The sequence below is a fragment of the Ailuropoda melanoleuca genome, chromosome 5 (assembly GCF_002007445.2).
Source record: "Ailuropoda melanoleuca isolate Jingjing chromosome 5, ASM200744v2, whole genome shotgun sequence".
Classification (NCBI taxonomy): domain Eukaryota; kingdom Metazoa; phylum Chordata; class Mammalia; order Carnivora; family Ursidae; genus Ailuropoda; species Ailuropoda melanoleuca.
Genome location: NC_048222.1, coordinates 15,775,705 through 15,791,529, shown reverse-complemented (window position 1 = coordinate 15,791,529; position 15,825 = coordinate 15,775,705).

Below are 15,825 nucleotides of genomic sequence, written 5' to 3'. Positions count from 1 at the left end.
TGAAAAAAAAAAAAAAAAAAAAAGAAGTCTCCGGATATTTCTCTTACAAACTGCAGATCCTCAATAATTTTGAAACACTGTTTTTTTTTCAGGATGCTCACACTTTGTGCACTGCAATCTTCCCAGAGCAGAGGTCAGGTCTGCTTTGATATTCCTGGATTCCAGTACTTATCTCTTAACAATGAGACTATACAACATATTTCCCCCATGAATAAAAGTAATGTACACTCTGGAGTGGAAGTGGCAAAAATGATCTGTAATCCTGTAACTCAGAGATAGCCACTGTTAACATTCCAGTGTATCTGTGTCTGTGTGTGTGTGTGTGTGTATGTGTGTGCGGCAAGAAAGTATCTCTCACCCCTGTCTCCCAAACCCGAGCACATGTTGAGCTCAATCCCCCGTATAGAGAAGGCATCCAAAAGAGCTAAATATTCTTGCATAAATGATTATAAAATTATTCACATTAAATTTTATATCCTATTCAATTTGTATGACCCCTACAGAATAGGCAAGTCTATGGAATCTATGGAAAGTACATTAGTGGTTGTGAGGGTCTAAGTTGGGGGAAGGTCAGGGCAGTGACTGCTAATAGGTGTGTGACTTCCTTGAGAGATAATGAAAATATTATGGGGGGTGCCTGAGTGCATTTACATGCAGCGTCTAAAGTAGTCAAGCTCATAGAAACAAAAAGCAGAATGTGGTTCCCAGGGGCTGTGGGGGGAGAGAGATTTGGAAATCGTTCAGTGGGCATAGAGTTTCGGGTATGTGAGATGACAGTTCTAGAGCTCCTTTGCACAATATAGTATTGTTCACAAACTGTACTATGCAGTTAAAGGGGGTTAAGAAAGTAAGTTTTTGTTGTGTGTTTTTAAATCACAAAAGAAAATGATTTCACAAGTCTTCAACGTCAGGGACTAGGGGTAGAATTTGAATGTTACTAGGGGTTAGAAAGGGATTCTATGTCAGATTTTCCTATAAGTGCACCTGTTCCAGCCAACTGGACAGAAATGCAAGCTTAGGTCAACCATGGAAGGGCAGGGTGGAGGGCATGGGAGGGAAGATGGGTGAAAAGATCTGCAGTGGGACCCTATAAAGGAGACACTGAATATGAGCTTAGAAATAGGCTGATGTGTTGGGTTAATTCTGGTTTTTATGAGAAATAATCTATTTGCAGAAAACAACAGAGGAGTTAGAGGACATTCACAAACCTAAGTGTCATTACAACTAGGGGCCCTTCACCGGTGTTTTGAATATACCTATTGGCTTTGGTCATGAAATTTCCAAAATCAGTTGTTTTGCTGTGGATATATTTTCCCCATCCTGATATGGCTAGCCAGAAGAGGTGTTATCTCACCGTGCTTCAAAGTGCAAATATTTTACCAGCCTCGTTTAAGAACACAAATATTACCTTTAGCCTGGGATTCTGAGGGTACAAACTGAATATAAGAACAAATCTCATGAGGTTAGGATAATCTTATTCCTTCTTTAATTTGTCTTTCAGAGTTCAGATAGGCAAGTGCTTGTGAAATTGTGTTTTCTGAAGTTTTCTCTCTCGGACAAGGGAAGGAAACATTTTTGGAAGTAGCCGATGACATGGGCCAGCTGCCACTCCCGGGGCGAGCGCTCGATAGCTCTGTGACTTCAGGCAAGCCACTTCCTTTCTCTGGATGGCATCTTGCTTTCCTCTGTAAAGTGACAGCATGGGATAAGAAGACCTCTAACCTTTCCAGTTGTATCCCTGGGCTGTTCTCCTCTGTAACTGTTTAACTGTTCTGGAAAGAAATAGAATTGAAAAATTTTTTTAAAGATTTTATTTATTTATTCGACAGAGACAGAGACAGCCAGCGAGAGAGGGAACACAAGCAGGGGGAGTGGGAGAGGAAGAAGCAGGCTCACAGCGGAAGAGCCTGATGTGGGGCTGAATCCTGTAACACCGGGATCACGCCCTGAACCGAAGGCAGACGCTTAACCGCTGTGCCACCCAGGCGCCCCTAGAATTGAAAATTTAATAGTCAAATGATCTGAGAAGAATTAAAATGAAACTTGAATTTTGAAATGAGTGTATCTAGGGCATTGGGGAGAATTTGATTTGTAAGACATCTCTCATTCTGAAAATGATAATATAAGTGATGGCACATGACCCCCAGTTGCATCTTCCAGCCCTCGTATTCTCTGCGGGCGGCCCTCCCTGCCAGCATGCTCCAAAGGATCCCCAATACCCCCCCACTTCCATACTCCAGACCTCACTTGCTTTCTTTCCATCTAATCTAACCTGTCCCTCATCCCATTTCTTTCAGAAGGTCTACTGAGTATCATTGGTTGCTAATGGCTTAATGAGATACTGAGAAGTATCTGTTGTGTCATTCCTCTTGAATAACTCGCTTAAACAATGTGCCTCCTAATGAGACCTCTTAACTAGCACTCTGGATCCCTTGGCTGGCTGGTGGGATGGAGACCTTGAGAGGGACATGTTTTCCAGCACCCCTCCAAAGACACATTGAGCACTCGTCCTATGTCGTTGAAGACATGTTCTTTCCCTCAAGTTATGCCCAGTCTAGTAGGGAATGGAATGCTATAATGGCAAGAAAATTCTTCTTTCCTCTCATTCACAAGATTTTCAACCACTGAGAGGGAAAGAAAGACACATCAAGCTACACGGTATGGGGCCACTGAGTGATAGCACCGTATCTTGCCAAAGTTTGGGCCCAGGAGTCAGGCAAAGCGCTGTGCTATGAATTTTCAATTCACTAGGGATGCTGGTAGACTTTAAAAGTGACCATGTGCAGATAATAAAAACCTGCGTTTGAGAATATTTTTTATGCATCAGGGTCTGCCCAAAGTGCATCCCACTTATTAACTCATTCATTACAAGAAACCTACTGATATTATCTTTATTTTATAGATGATGAAATTGAAACAGAAAGGTAAAGCAACTTGCCCAAGGTCACCCAGCTAGGAACCAGCAAAACCACATAAGTCTCTCTTTAAAACCCATGCCCTCCTATTAAATATGATGTTATTCTAGCATTCACAAGGAAATCTAGAAAATAAGGCAGAAAGTTGTACAGTTGTACCAAGTCCACAACAATCACCTTGATGTGGTGAAAACATACGACTCACAGAGACACTGGTAATTACAGGGAAGAGATCAACAAACCTTTTCTGTGAAAAGCCAGATAGTAACGATTTTAGGCTTTGGTGGCCAGGTGGCTTGTGTTACAAAGAGTCAACTCTGCCGTTGAAACGTCAAAGCAGCCATAGCCAATCTGTAAACAAATGAGTGGGTCTGCATTCCAATAAAACCGTACTTATGGACACTAAAATTTGAATTTCATATAATTTTCACCTGTCATGAAGTAGTTTTTTTCTTCAGACTTTCTTTCAACTGTTTAAAAATGTGAAACTAGGGGCGCCTGGGTGGCACAACGGTTGGGCGTCTGCCTTCGGCTCAGGGCGTGATCCCGGCGTTATGGGATCGAGCCCCGTCAGGCTCCTCTGCTGTGAGCCTGCTTCTTCCTCTCCCACTCCCCCTGCTTGTGTTCCCTCTCTCGCTGGCTGTCTCTATCTCTGTCGAATAAATAAACAAAATCTTTAAAAAAAAAAATAAAATAAAAATAAAAATAAAAATGTGAAACTATTCTTAGCTCAGAGGCTGTATAAAAACACGCAGAAGGCTAGCTTGGGTCCCCCTCCCCCTCCCCTGCCATAGTTTGTGTAGAGGGAAGGGGAATCACCAGGCTTAATTCAATGATGACGGCTTCATGTAAGGTAGATGCTGAAAATACAATGATCAGTAGACAAAAGAGTCTTCCATAGGCTGGCGGTGGAGCAAACGAGCAATCAGAAGGGTACAAAGTCCTGTTGGGAAGGTGGAAGGGCTCCTAACCCGGACTTGGGAGAGTAGGGAAGGGGTACCAGGAAAGTGGTGCCACAGGGCGACCTAATGGATGGGAGGAATGCATCAAGAAAATGTGCGGGGAGAGAATATTCCAGGTAGAAGACCCATGCAGTCAGAAGAATTAGGTTTGAGACCCGATGGCTACCATTAACTCATCATTGGCTGTCAGGTAAGTCAGCGTACACGTGGGCTTCCATTGTTGCCTCCTCATGTGCCCAATGGACATAATGCAATGCTTACCTCACCAGTTGTCAGTGAGAAGATGGAGACCAGAGTGTGATAGAATATTACAGTTCATTGTCTATGTTCTCCATTTGTGAATTGAATGAGTTGGTCTGAATAATCTGCAACATTCCTTCCAGCTCTGAAGTTCTATGAATTCCTGATTTTTATTTTTAAATAAAGAGAAACACTGTCATCGAGCAGTTCTGGATGCTGTCAACATCCATGTCAATGGTGACCTGCCTCACCACAATTGAAACTGCCCAAAGTTGAAGAAATATACTGTCCCTTATATTCAAAGATGACATCAGTGATTGTGATGGTGGCTCCTCTCTGAAGTAAAAGGGCTCCAAGATGGACAAATGTTCCCACCTTCACCACACATGTGAAGACCCCTCTGAGTTGGGAGCTGCAGCAGATTTGTCAGGGTCTTCACCTGAGGTTGGCCTACTCACTGTCCAGCTCTTGCTCCGTTGGCCCCAGTGGCTCATGTTCTCAGATCTGCTCAACCCCTTCAATGTCAGAGAAGAGCTGCAGACTTGCAGTTGATCCCCTTAAATGAGTGGCAAAATTTCTCTTCTTGTTCAAAATAACAAGTGGGAGTAGATTCCCTAACAATCTAGGGATAGACCTGCAGACTGACTTCAGCGATGGTATGAAGTCCAGCAAGTGACAAAGAAGAGATGGTAGGAAAAATGAAGCTGAGGGTGTTTAGGTTTGTCGAAGGGCTCGTAGCTGTTTCTATAACTCTTTTGTTCCTATATACCAATTTAGTTTCTCGAAAATACCTGCAAGTGAGGAAAATCTCAAACTCCCGTATTTGCAGAAATCCATGACATGAAAGGAAAGAAAATCCTCTGGGATGAAAATGTACCAGTGACGCTGTAGGGGAGGAAAACGTTTCCCTTCTTCCCTTCTAGGTTCTTTGGCGGGTCTAATCATTAAGTTGACATAAGACAGATTAACAGGAGAAAAACAAATTTAATTTCATATGTAGGGGAGCTCAGAGAATATGAGACTCAAAGAAGTGACTCAAGCAGGCAGCTTTTATACCTTTTAGACAAAGAAACAATAAGTTTGCGAAGAATCGAAAAGGTGAACAAGTTTGGGCTGGGGTAATAGATTCGTGAAAAAGTAACAAGCTTTGCTTATGCTGCCTTCTTGGCCCTAAATTCCCTATCTCTGGTGATAAGGATGTCTCTCTTTCTCCTAGTAAGTACAGGGAGGGTACCTTTCACATAAGAGATGTATTTCCCGCTTCCAGGAAAACATAGGAGGGTCAGTGCCTCCTTCTCGCACCAGGTTTTTCTTAAGTGATTTTAATTCAAAATAATCAATATGCCAAACAGGCATTTTGGGGGCAAGCTGCCCTGAATCCCATCAACACCACTGAGAACTATAACTTGCCAACAATACTGGCTCCAAAATCAATACCTAATGAGACCTCTGTCCAAAGATGAAGCTGAGTTCTCTTTGGTATGTGTCATGGTCACCCACAAAGATTTGGATACATTTGCAAGTCTCTTCAAGACCATTTGCACACCTCAAAATTTCTACTATGTTCATGTGGATGAGAAAGTCATCCCTGCTTTCAAAGATGCAGTGGGAAGGCCATTAGAGCTGCTTTGCAAATGCCTTTCTGACTTCTAAGAGGGAGCCTGTGGTTTACACAGACATTTCCAGGCTTTGGTGTGACCTAAACAGCCTGGTGGTACTTGTAGCTTCTGAATTTCCATGGAAATACACCATCCATACCCGTGGGTGAGATTTTGCCTGAAAACCAGTGAGGAACTTTAGTATCTGAAAGGATTTTAAGGGAAAACTATAAGTCCAGGGGTGCTGCTTCCTCCTTATATTATCAGATGGACCAAATACATGCACTTAGAGCGGGGATGCTGTTTTACTTTACACTGCAGACTTGGATGAGAAAAACATAATCTGACGTTTGCTTCGGCTCTGCCGATGTGTTCCTCACAAGAGAATTTGCTAATGTTGTTCTTCAAGACCAGAGGGCTATTGATTTACTTGGGTGATTGAAGGACCCCTACTTTCCTGATGAACATTTCCGGGGGACACTCAATAGTCTTCCAGGTATGTGAAACTTGATTTCCATTCTACATAAAGTCTGGAAGCAGTGTGTGTGCGTGTGTGTGTGTGTATTTTACCCTTTGAAAATGTGCTTGATAGTGTTATGTATATTCACCTGTTTCCAGTCTTTATGGGCATCCTGTAGACTCTTTTATGTGTCTATTTCAATGGAATTCATATAAAATAATTACACTTCTTACATATCAATAATGTACTGTTTGCTTATAGAATATACTTATTAAATTTTTATTGCATGTTATGTCACAAATCTTTGATAGGACACATGAAACTTTTTAAAGCAATTATAGTGTGCTGTTTAGGAATTTAATTATCTTCGACATGGATAATTTGGTATGGTCTCATTTTGGGCAAATTTGAATTGTGTCGGTTTGGGAAATTTGAGATCTGAAAAATGTCAATAAGATCCCTATAAGAACAATTTGAAATAATGTAAATCTGTCCAAATTAATTTTTTTTAAAAGTTATCAAGAATTTCAAGAATTCAGCACTGTCAGCCAAATGAAGTATAGACTGTGTTTAGGCTTGGCCGTGTGGCAGCCTCACTTAGCTTGGTGGCTAGAAATCCCACCATCCATGGTTAGCTCTGTACCCCAGGTGTGCCTGAGTCTTCAGGAACTCACCCTTCATGTAAAATTTGAAAACCCTATGCTAGTTATTGGTGGGCAGAAAATTAAAAAAAAAAACACTTTTTTCTTATTCTAAAATACAGTCCTATTGTAGAAAATCTGGGAAGTGAAGAGTAAAGTAAAATTGCTAAATAGAAATCGTAAGAAAACAAAAATCATACATGGTAAAAATTGAGAAGCAATTACTGTGAAAATATTTGTGTTATTAATCTCCTTCTCCATGTATTGCTTTATGTAGTTAGGTTATATATATACATTTTTTTTAAGTAGGCTCTATGCCCAGTGCGGAGCTTGAACTCATGACCCTAAGGTCAAGACCTGAGCTGAGATCAAGAGCCAGACTCTTAAGCTACTGAGCCACCCAGGGACCCCTGTAGTTAGGTCATATTGATTTATATAATTTTGTATCCTGCTACTTTCTTCTAATAAGAGAATGATTGCCCTGTCTTCTGGGAAATATGATGTAACTGCTTTCTTTTTCGCTATGGATGCAGCATAATTTGCCAGTTGTTGAGCATTCATTTCCATTTTCCTACTGTGGAAAATGTTATTATAATCGATGTTGAAGGACATCAAAAGTAAGTAACACCTTTTCACACAAAGCTTTGTCACATTTTAATGTTACTGCCTTTGGAATGAAAACTTCATTAATTGAAAGATAGTGGAATCACTATGTCATGCACCTGAAGCTAACGTTAACACTGTGTGTCAACTCTACTTCAGTGAAAACATCATAAAACCCATGAAAAAAAGAAATTGAGGGGCGCCTGGGTGGCTCAGTCAGTTAAGCGGCTGACTTTTGATCTCAGCTCAGGTCCTGATCTCAGGGTCCTGGGATCCAGCCCAGCACTGGGCTAGCTCCCTGCTCAGCAGGGAGTTTGTTTCTCCCCCTCCCGCTGCCCCTCCCTGTGCTTGTGCTCTCCCGCTCTTGAATAAAAATAAATAAAATCTTAAAAAAATAAAAAAGAAATGGAGAGATAGGAACATTTTAAGTTCTTGATACATATTGCAAGACAGTAGGTGAGGAAAGAGAAAACCTTGAGTTTACCAGCTTAGGTTCTTCTCCAAGGGTTCTAGAAATTACACTGACAAAACACAGGTTGTCAAGAGAAAAACAGTTTATGACCACATGCGGCACACATTCGCACGGGAGAGACTCAGCAGTGAGTAACTCAAAGGAATGGTTAAAACTTGGGGCTTATACAGCATCTTAACAAAGAACGATACGTTTGTAGAGAAGGAACAAGGCAAAGGAAAAGGAGTTTAGGCTCCTTAGGGGTGGTAAATTGTAGTAAAGGAAATATGTGGGGGCAACTAACGGAAGATAAGAGCTAGTTAGTAGGGTGTATGATCTAGATTCCTCTGGTGCCTTGTCCATAAGGGTCTAGAGTTGTCTCAGTGATTAAGAATCATCCTATCACTTCATGACCATTTGACGAAGACCAAGTGTGAAGAATCATCCTGCCGTTCCTGCTAGACAGGGGAAGGGCAGGGTTTCCTGTGTTTGCTTCTTCCGAATCCCTTCAGCTCACAATCATCCTTATGTCAGAGTGGCAGACTTCGGGTGGCATACCCTGCATGCTCGGAACCCCTTCATTGCCTTCTGAAATATGCTCTAATTTTCGATCAGACCACCAGTGTACAAGAGGGCTTATGTCATCACACCGCTGTTCCCGGTGGATGTTCTTAGAGGTTTCTTTTTAAAAGCTATTTGAATTAAAGAGAAAAAGAGCTACACTGTTTTTTTTTTTTTAATTTTATTTATTTATTCGACAGAGATAGAGACAGCCAGCGAGAGAGGGAACACAAGCAGGGGGAGCGGGAGAGGAAGAAGCAGGCTCATAGCGGAGGAGCCTGATGTGGGGTTCGATCCCACAACGCCAGGATCACGCCCCGAGCCGAAGGGAGACGCTTAACCTCTGTGCCACCCAGGTGCCCCTACACTGTTGTTTTTATTTGCAATTCAGTGAAGGTGAATCTTTTTTTTTTTTTTAACGTCCACTAGCTCTTTATCTGTGTCGTTGTGGGTTGTCAAGTTTTCTCCATGGTGAACGTGGAATTTAAATGTTCTCTTGTTAATTATGGAGAAGAGCAGGTAAGGTGAGTCAGGAGAAGGAAGGATAAGGGTATTTAGAGAAGAGAATGGAAACCCTAAAGAGCAGGGAAGTCCCGACATAATTTGAATGGGCAGGATCTGCTAAGTGGTACAGGGAAGTAATTAGGTCATGGCCAAAGAATGGAAAATCAGCTTTGGCTGAGATCATTTGGCTTGACTGGCTCTTTCAAAATGAGAGGACCCAGTCCTTAACCTTCAGAACAGCTGCTCCACCTCCCCCTACCCCCTCCACCTGCCAGTGCTGGAAGGGTCTGAAAAACACCCATGTGTACACAAATAGTTATCTGATGATTTTATTCTTTTGCTAGTAAGAAGACATAGAACCTCATAAAGCATTCTATTTACTCCTCGAGCAAGAGTCCTGTGGAGTAGGGTCTATTTTTGCAGACTTTGGCAAGTGGTATAGAGTGCCAGGCTGTGAAGAAATTGAGGAAGTTGAATGTTAATGAGGAAGTTGAATTGTCAATCTATGTCAGACACATGCAGCTCTTCCGAGGATGAGGGGACAGATAACCAGCCGAAGCTGTTACAACTTTTCTTTTCCGATTAGAAAAGTAATCCATGACCATAAACACAAAAAACAGGAACAAGTAGATAAAAACAGGAATTTCTCAGAATCCCAACACTCGAAAGAAAACGCTATTACAACAGTTGAGTTTCTTTTAGTCACTTCAGGAAAAAAGTTATTTAAAGAATTGCTGACTTGCTTTTCCTTTGGCATTTCTTGACTCTACTGCAAATTTTGTGTATGTGTGTGTGTGTTTAAGATTTTATTTATTTATTTGACAGAGAGAGAAAAAGCACGGGCGGCGGGGGGGGGCAGGGGGGAGCTGCAGGCAGAGGGAGATAGAAAAGCAGACACCCTGCTGAGCAGGGAGCCCAACACGGGCTCGATTCCACAACCTTGAGATCATGATCTGAGCCGAAGGCAGACACTTAACTGAAATTTTGTTTTTGAAAACCCATTGGATTTTATAAATTGCTTTGAGCCCTTTTTGGGAAGAGAGGAAGCTGGGTAAGAGTATAAGAGCACCTAGCTTGTTCCCTGGAACACTAATCATAATTCATTCCTGGAAGGGTATGTAAAGAGCACATGGGCCTTTTTGCGTGGCCTGAGGCTCATGGTGAAGAAACTTGCTCAAGGTATGTAACTTGCATTATGGACGGTAGAATCCAGCCTCCTAACTCCCAACCCAGGGCATTTTCTACTAAATCCTGTTGCCACCTTGTGATTTCCCTTCCTTAGTGGGCCAATCTGTGTGAGGAAAACAGATCTAAATCCATTATAACTCATTCTGGATCTGGGGCTATAGGATTTCCCATCTGGAACTAAGTTTAAGGGTGAACCACAAGCACCAATGATCTGTGAAGAGAATCCAAAAAGCCCTTCTCTGGCAAAAGCAACCTTTGAGTGGGGAAAAATGACGAGGAGTCTCTGAAAAATACCAGAGAATAATTCTTACACATCCTACATTAGAGCATCCTAATGGGAGATCCAGTAATGTCAAGGACAACAGTTGCCCTGGGTAACTGCTTGGAACCTCTCTGGGGTTGGAAGCATTAGATTCAAAGCCCTTCTGGATTCTGTAGGGAAGGGATAAACTGGTAGTAACTGGATAACTGTAACTTGAGACATCAAGACTCCAGGCACAGAGCCTTCTTAGGCTCCCAGGCTAGCCCTTTGGGGGTGGGACTAAAGGCAAACAGAGCTTTGGGCATTCCAACTTTCGTTATCTCACTTCTAAACATTAAGGTTAATTTGGTTAATGTGCCTTTGCCTTAAAGAGAAGGAGGTATTTGCTGTAGGATGCATCTGGGCAACTTTATCTTCCTGGGAATGAGAGAGAGAGAGGAGAAAGAAGATTGGAGGGAGAGGCGTACAGCATTCATTATACCGCTTTAATCCCAAACAGTATACAATCCAGTAGGATTAAGCTCGTGTGGGCTGCCTTTATGTTTTCTGTTTCTAGAACCTAGCACAGTGCCTGGCATAAAGAAAGCACACCAAAAAACGACTGTTGAAATGAGTGAATGAATCATTCAAGAGTGGTACATGTGATTTCCATTTCTAAAGGCTTTTCAAAGAATAGCTCAGGGTAGTGTGGGGGTCTCCTTATGCCATGTACTTACTGGGGACTGTGATTTTTTTCATTTGCCTTGTTAAATCATTAGTATCCATACATATTTAATTACAACTTTTCAGTGTTTATTAAAAAACAATGTTCATTTTAAATTTAATGGTTGACATTATGTTCCTCAGTTTCCTTCAGGCAAGGGAAAATGCTTTCAGAATTTAACAAAGTACTTGGCACTGTGTGGTGGTTAAAACATAGTTCTATTTCATGAGTCCCCACAACATTCCTGTGAGGCATGAACTCCAGTTGAGAACAGGGAAAACTGGACCAACTAGAAAAGCAATGAGGTAGGTTTGGAAGTGATTTCTATGAAAATCCAGCTCCCAGAGCTAAAGACAGATCGACTACTTAAAATCAGGTTTTGTCGAATGCAGAGCAACTTTTCTGTTTTTTCTATGTTTTCAATCTGGGCCTGTCGCGAGCCCGCTCTGAAGGCAGGTCATGTGTTGTATCTTTCCACAAGGTCGGCTTTATGCAATCACAGAGCAAGGTAAACACAGTTGTAAAGCAGGTTCAGGATTCCAAATTCAATGGCATTTCACCGTGCATTTAACTTGGCTTCATCCATGGCACCCAAAACAATGCACAATACGAAGTCGCGGAAGAAAGACACAATAAGGAGTAAGAAGTAATGAACCAAAGGCGAAGTCAACCCACGAGCTCGCAGTGAGCTCTCGGTGACTGCTGCTTGTTATGTTCAAGCCATGGAAGATCTCTGTCATGTTCAGCGATCAACCAGGCAGAGCCTTCGGTGGCCGTTGCCTTTCAAATGCAGTCAAACGTGTGGAGAATTTGACAATTTGCTGCAAGAGTCCTCCCCTTTTTAAGACTTTAATCAGTCTTGGGACTTTGCAGGCCTCTTCTGATTCTATTGATTATTATCTCCAGGTTCTTCTAGGTTCATGTGGCCTTACCGATTCATAATCCTTAGTCCTGTCAGTCTGTGTTGCGTTGGGTGATATCTGGTCTCAGCAGCAATGTCCTTGGCTGCTTTCCTGATTATGTCACTACTTGACATGAGTGACTCCATCTTGCCCTCTGTAGGGCCTTTGGTAGTCATCTCTTGTAAAGAAGGCTTTTTGGTTTTTTTCTTCTCCAACCAGTGGTGGATTGGCCAAATAGGGAGTAGGCATCCAAGAATTTCTTGTAGACTGTGGGCTTTGAGAAGAAAAAATGGAGACATTGCCATTCCAGCACCTGGGGACCCTACAGATTAGGGGATCCCTTCTTTGCACTCTGTTCTGATTGAACAGCATGCTGCAATTGGAAGAAGGGAGGCTCTGCTCTTTCATCATGTTATTCTCAAGGGATCAGAACCTCAAGGTCACCGCTATAGTAGGAACACTTGTGGCAGCAGTGGCTATAAGTTCCTAAAACTTCCAAACCAAAATCAAGGACTTTTAGAGGAGTAGAGTGGAAAAGGGAAAGAATAGAAATCTTGAAAGGTAAAAAAGCCAAACTGGCACCGGGATTAGACCCCTGTTCTTTCTTGCCTGACACCCAATCTCGAAAATCCAGCCAAATTTCACGCCTGAGGATTTTCTGAACTGGGAGAGGTTAGATTATCCAAGCACCTGAGGTCTGTGGGCTCAGACTCCATTAGCCTTCAGCATTTAAAGTGAGGGTGACCAGTTGTCTATTCACATGCAAATGAGCTGGAAAGTGCTTCGGTGCCATACAGTACATCCCTAGTTTTTGATGTAAAGTTCCATGATTCATTACTTGTGTATAACACCCAGTGCACCATGCAATATGTGCCCTCCTTAATACCCATCACCAGCCTATCCCAGGGCTATTTAATCAACTGCTTGAAAAGAACCAGCTTTTCCATGCATTTCCATGCTCTCCTACATCCAGTTACTCTGTGTTAAACTCCTGCCATCTCCCCCGTGTTCCCTGCACTCTGTCCTTTCCTAAACCTTTCCCTCAGGCTCTGATGTCTCTGGCCAGCCCTGAGCTGGGTGCTGGATTCCCCCCAGAATCCTCCCACTTCCACCAGGAGGTTGATGATGCGCCTAGATTTTGGAATTGAAAACCCGAGACTCAGAGGTGTTGCGTGGCCTGGCAGGCAAGGAAGCAGCCACTGGGGGTTGGAAGCCTCGGAGTAACTGCAAGGGTGTTTCCTCAAATTTACCCAAAAGGGAGCTGTGAGGGGTGAGATCCAGTGTCTTGTTCAGGGGTTCCAAGCTGTCCACAATGGCGTTGGTCCAACCGGAGACTTTCTCACACCCAATCCGGGGCTCTTCTTGTCTGTCTTCAGCCCTGTTGCTTCAGCTACGTCCTGTGGTTATAAAAAAGCATTGATGAGGATAAGACAGGGTACTGAATTTAACAATAGTAAATATGTCAATAAACAGCGGAAGAAGGAAGAGGAAGAGAGGAGAGCTAGGGCAGGGAAAGAGCTGGAAAAGTGAAAAAAAGTCTAAATGTCAAGAGCACGTAAAATCAATTTAATCCAAGACACTCATTCCCCATGACTTCAACCAGGCTTCCATAGACTCTGAGCAAGTTTCCATGTGGCTTCCCTGGTTTTTCTAACTTGAGCGCAGAGGCGACGTCACGATGAAATATGTCAAAAGTGCTCTGGGCATCCTGTTGCCCCAAGAATAAGTAAGATGAAGATCACGGGCAGCTTATCCATGTCTGTAGAAGTGAAGCCTTTCTGCTCCTTTTCTACAACCAATTGTTGAGATTAAACTCTAAGTGCAGTTTTCTTCGTGGAACAAAAATTAGTTTAAGTCTAGGGGTGAGAATTTATAGTGTATGTTAGTAATGGCCTCCTGTCTCGCTCAGCTGGAAGAGCATGTGGCTCTTGATCTCAGGTTTGTGAGTTTGAGCCCCGTGAGGTGTAGAGATGATGAAATAAATAAATAAATAAATAAATAAACAAACTTAAAAAAATACTAATCAGGGGCGCCTGGGTGGCACAGTGGTTAAGCGTCTGCCTTCGGCTCAGGGCGTGATCCCGGCATTGTGGGATCGAGCCCCACATCAGGCTCCTCCGCTTTGAGCCTGCTTCTTCCTCTCCCACCCCCCTGCTTGTGTTCCCTCTCTCACTGGCTGTCTCTATCTCTGTCAAATAAATAAATAAAATCTTAAAAAAAAATACTAATCAGCAAGCATATGTTGAACGCTGGGACAAAAATTTACACCCTTGCATTTATTGGGTGACCAAGCCACAAGTCTGAACTGGTTCCCAGTTTCTTCAGAACGCCATGCTACCGGATCATTGCCTCCAATTTAGGATTAGGGTATTAATTTTGATCTAATGCTGCAGGTGGGATGAAGAACCGCACTGTTTTTTTGGTCCTCCATTACCACCCCCTTCTATTATGTCACACAAATGCAAGAGCCCAGAGCTCAGGATTTAAGAGGATGATAAGTGGTACCTTGCTTAGGGACTAGCATTTCCCACGTGTCTTAGACGAGCACCAAGAAGGTAAGCATCGGATCAACTAGGTTGATGGGGAAAAAAAAAACTAGATTGGTACTAACTCTTTAAAATATGTGTAGCAATGTTGAGGGGCACCTCCGTGACTCAGCTGGTTGAGCATCTGCCTTCAGCTCAAGTCATGATCCCAGGGTCCTTTTGGGGGGGGGGGTCCCTGCTCAGTGGGGAACCTGCTTCTCCCTCCCCCTCTGCCACTTCCCCTGCTTATACTTTCTCTCTCTCTCTCTTTCCCCATCAAATAAATACATAAAATCTTTAAAAGAGATAAATAAATAAAATTAAAAATGTTCAGCATTGTTGAAGACTATTTTAAGTAATTGCGAATGTTTCTAAAGCTCAAAATCAGAGTGCCCTTGTAGCATTCAGGGAGGTACAATTAAGGACTCCGCGGCAGCAAAATACTAAACAGTAAACGTTCTTCGCCCTCTAACGATAAGTTCAGGGAGTTGTTGATTTAGAGAAGAGCCAGCCAACTGTTAGATATGCATTTCTGCATGAAATGTCTGGAGGGATGGGACTGTGCTAAGAATGAAAGTGATAGCCAAAATAAACACAGGCCGTTATCTGGATATATAAGGATAAGAAGCTGTAAAGATTTGATGAGTTTAGGTAAGCATAGTTAGGCACTGACGGCTTGATTTAATCACCCCTGGTCCCTTTCATTTGATGTGGTCAGTGGCTACTTAGAGGGATAGTAACTTTTTTTTTTTTAAAGATTTTATTTATTTACTCGACAGAGATAGAGACAGCCAGCGAGAGAGGGAACACAAGCAGGGAGAGTGGGAGAGGAAGAAGCAGGCTCATAACGGAGGAGCCCGATGTGGGGCTTGATCCCGTGACGCCGGGATCACGCCCTGAGCCGAAGGCAAACGCTTAACCGCTGTGCCGCCCAGGCGCCCCAACTTTTTTTTTTTAAATGGGAGAAATTTTAGTCATCATTTCAGAAAAGATTATTCTTGTACAACTACTCTATTGAAAAAATGACTTATTCAAAAGAAGTCTAGTTACACACATGAGAGAGAGTTACGTGAATAGATATTTGGGTTGACTGAATTCTATTTTGGGTCATATAGACAAGACTGTGCATCTGACTCATGCTATAGCAGCAGATTACAAAAACAAGTAAGACTGACTCACCTAGTTCTGGAGAATTTCCCTGGGTCCATTCTTATCTTCATTTCCTGTGCTCCCAAAGATCCCCTCATCAATGCATAAAGCTTTCAACTGGAGTGGGAAAAAAACCAATAATAACTCCAGTCTTGTGTTCT